The sequence below is a fragment of the Zingiber officinale genome, chromosome 1B, assembly GCF_018446385.1.
Source record: "Zingiber officinale cultivar Zhangliang chromosome 1B, Zo_v1.1, whole genome shotgun sequence".
Lineage (NCBI taxonomy): Eukaryota > Viridiplantae > Streptophyta > Magnoliopsida > Zingiberales > Zingiberaceae > Zingiber > Zingiber officinale.
In genome coordinates, this window is record NC_055986.1 from 80,404,878 (window position 1) to 80,408,610 (window position 3,733).

Genomic DNA, 3,733 nt, shown 5'->3' on the forward strand with positions numbered 1-3,733 from the left:
ATGATTGCATCACATTGTTCCAATTGATTAATTTGTGCAGTGATAGCTCCCACTGGACATGAGTCATTTGAATGTTCCGAACTTCCACATACTTCACAAGAAGAAACAATGGCATTGACCGCACTTGAGCTAGCTCCCATATTCTTAAACTTTTTTGTGAGAGCATCCAGTTTTGCAGCCAATAAAGTAACTGCATCGACATCAAACTTCCCTGATGCTTTTGTTGTTGGGTTCACACAGGAATAGCCACCACTTCTTTCATTAGCCCGATGGTGATTTTGTGCTACGCTTTCAATTATTTCTTCGGCTTCATCCAAACTCTTGTTCATAAGTGCCCCTCCAGCAGCTGAATCAAGGGGCACCTTTGTATGATAATTGATGTCATTATAAAATGTATGTAGCACTAACCACCTTTCCAAACCATGGTGTGGGCATTGTCTGAGCATACTATTGTATCTATCCCAAGCTTCAAATAAAGATTCTGAGTCCGCTTGCTTGAAGCTTGCAATGAGATTCCTTATATGAGCCATTTTACTTGGAGGATAGAATTTGTCAAGAAATTGATGCTCACATTGCTCCCATGTGGTGATGCTATTCGGAGCCAAAGAATTCAACCATTGCTTGGCTCTATCTCTCAAAGAAAATCCAAATAATAGTAAGCGCACTGCCTTAGAAGGAACATCATTCATCTTCATTGTGCCGCATATCTCATAGAAGACCTCTAAATGTTGGTTGGGGTCTTCATGCAGTCCTCCACCAAATTAATTTTGCTGCACCATAGATATAATTGCAGGTTTGATCTCAAAGTTGTTTGCTTCAACTGAAGGCCTTGAAATACTAGATCGAAAACCTCTAGCGTAAGGTGCTGCATAATTCTTTAGTGGTCTATTATCCATGATAGAATGTTCTTGTTCTTCTTGATGTCTTTGCAGAATTTTTCTTCTATAAAATATTCTGTCTATCTCAAGGTCTAGAGGAAGAAGTTCTCCTGCAAAGTTAGATCTTCGCATACATAAGAACAAGATTGCAAAATATGTTTTTAAAAGAAAAGAAGAAAGAAACTAAATCAAAGACAAGAAAAACAGAGAAAGAATTATATTAGAATATTAGGAAATCAAAAGTGCAGAAATAGACTTGCTACAAGTAAGAAGTAGAAAAGAATACAAAAAAGAGTTATGAAATCAAAATTCTAAAAATTAGATTCAACTATGCAAATTGAAAAGAAAAGAAAATTTATGTTTAGTCTAACTCAATTGATAATCTCTAATGTTATAGCGCAGTCCCCGGCAACGGCGCCAAAAACTTGTTGACCTCCATAAGTGTACGGATATGTCGTAAGTAATAATAAAAGATATCGTATCCACAGGGACTGGAATAAGCACTAAAGATGTCTCAATGCGAATTAGCTAAACAACTAATCAATTGGTTTTCAAAAGCTAAGTATGACTATGAAAATGTAAACAAAGAAATGAAAGAATAAGAAACAAGAATAAGGGTGACGATAAAGGGCATGTTCTAGGAGTTTTGATTTCTTTGTAAGGGTTGTTCAATGTAAATGATCTACCAAATCTTATTCCTCAATTGCCCATCATTTGTAGAAGGTTATCGGTTCTCTCTTGCAATAGACAACATGCCTAGGATTGAAATCTATACCTAAATGTGATCAATTAGGAATGGATCTATGTTGTCCTTACACGGGCTTGCCTATCATGTGAGTCCCTCGGAAAATCAACATAGAGTTCATCTCTCCTCAACCGCATCAAGATATAATATACAAACTCATACAACCTATCCTACCCCCTTGAATAACCATATTTCACCCTCAAGATCATCTCTCAAACGTCCTTACACGGGCATGTTCCTGTCACGAACGCCCCTCAGAAAATTGAATGAGGTACAATCTCTACAAGATCCACAATATATCCAAACATTCAATCAAACATGGTAATTAGGTCCAAACACAACAATCTACACAAGATCAAATAGATACAAAACAGGGAAAAATCATAGAAATAGGAAATTGATAAATCCACAAGAGTTTTACATCAAATCATCCTTATAATTACTCCCTCCATCCTAGAACAAGAAATCTACTCCTTTAAACATGGAAAGAAACCCCAAGAAAGGAATATTACAAGCATTCTTATCCCTCAAATCCAAGAAAAGAGAGAAAGAAAACTTATCTACGAAAAAGAACGTCTTTGGATCCAATCCTTGCTTCCCCGGAGTCGATTCGGTGAAGATCCGCCCTTAGATCGCTGAAAATCCCTCTAAGAATGGTAAGGAATGCCCCAAATCTTGTTTCCCCCCAAAAGGGGAAAAGATTCCCTTTGAAATGAAGAAGAAACCTTTATATAAAGGGGGAAATTCGGGCACCACACGACCCCAGGACCTGGCCGTGTGTGGAACATGGCCTGGCTCACTCCCCTCTCTGCCTGTCTCACACGGCCGTGTGCGAGACACGGCTATGTCTGGCTCTGCCACTGCACTCCTTGCATGGCCGTGTAGATCCACATGGCCTGCACTGCCTCCAGCTCTGGAGCTCCTGCATGGGCCGTGTGAAGCACACGGCCAAGGCATTCTTGGCCTCTAGAATTGTTGCACGGGTCATGTGTAGCACACAGCTAGGGCATTCTTGGCCTCTGGAATTGTTGCGTGGGTCGTGTGTAGCACACGACCAGGGCATTCTTCGGCTCTGGAAGGCTTGCACGACCGTGTAGTGTACACGACCTGGCTTCCTCTGGCTTCTCATCTTGGCATGGTCGTGTGAGGTTCACACTGCCAAGGCCACTTCCTTTCCTGCTGCAATCACATGGGCAGTGATCCACACACGACCTGGGCAACCCCCCATGGCAGGGTCGTGTGAGGTACAAGAATGGTGCCTTTCTCCTTTGCTTCACTTGCAGATTTGTCCTTGAACACGAAACCTTCACCAAATTTGACTCCTGTGTACAGAAAATGCACAAAAGAAGATCTCTGAAAAAAAAGAGTAAATATGCTAAAAGGAAAGCTGGAAGTACGAAAATACGTAGACAAAGATTGTACAAAGTATGCAAATGTGCGTCAAAATATGCTAAACAAGTGTATAAAATCTACGCACATCAAGGGGGGTGAATAGCATTCATCAAAAATCATGAGTTAAAACAAATTACATAGTGGAAAAGGAAACAAAAAAATACAACGCTAATAATGCCAAGTTTTTACTTGATTCAGAGCCTGTGACGACTCCTACTCTAAGGCCCACGATCGTCGATCGCTTTTGTTGGGCAATCACTATCAGTTCGTAAATGGATTACAAATATTAAGTACAAGAACTAAAAATAAAACTGTTACCTACAAACAGAAAGGAAATTGAAGAAGTCTTCATTCTTCGAACTTCGGAGTAGCCTTTCAGTGTAATCGGAATCTTTTTGGAGTAACACTTGAATATAAAAGTTGTAGTAGATGATATCTTAAAGCTACTGGTCGAAGGCCCTTATATAGGCTCATTCCGGGTGCTTGGAGTCCCTCCCGGGCATGCCTGGACCGTGCTGACATGGAGAGCTCTCGTTAAAAATTGATCCATCAACTTTATCCACTTTCGGGCACCCGGACCCCCTCTGGGCACCTGGACCGTTGAAGTGGGTTCGGCTAGTCGTCGCGCTCCAACTCAATTTTGGGATGAAATTTGTGGTGTGGGCACCTAAACCATCTCCGGGCACCTAGACTATACAGGCCCAAGCGAGACTGGTCT

General features: G+C 41.0%; 1 pseudogene; it reads left to right on the plus strand.

Moving 5' to 3' along the window:
• Positions 1 to 417: 417 nt before the first annotated feature.
• On the plus strand, positions 418 to 489 carry LOC121994914 (annotated as a pseudogene).
• Positions 490 to 3,733: the final 3,244 nt, after the last annotated feature.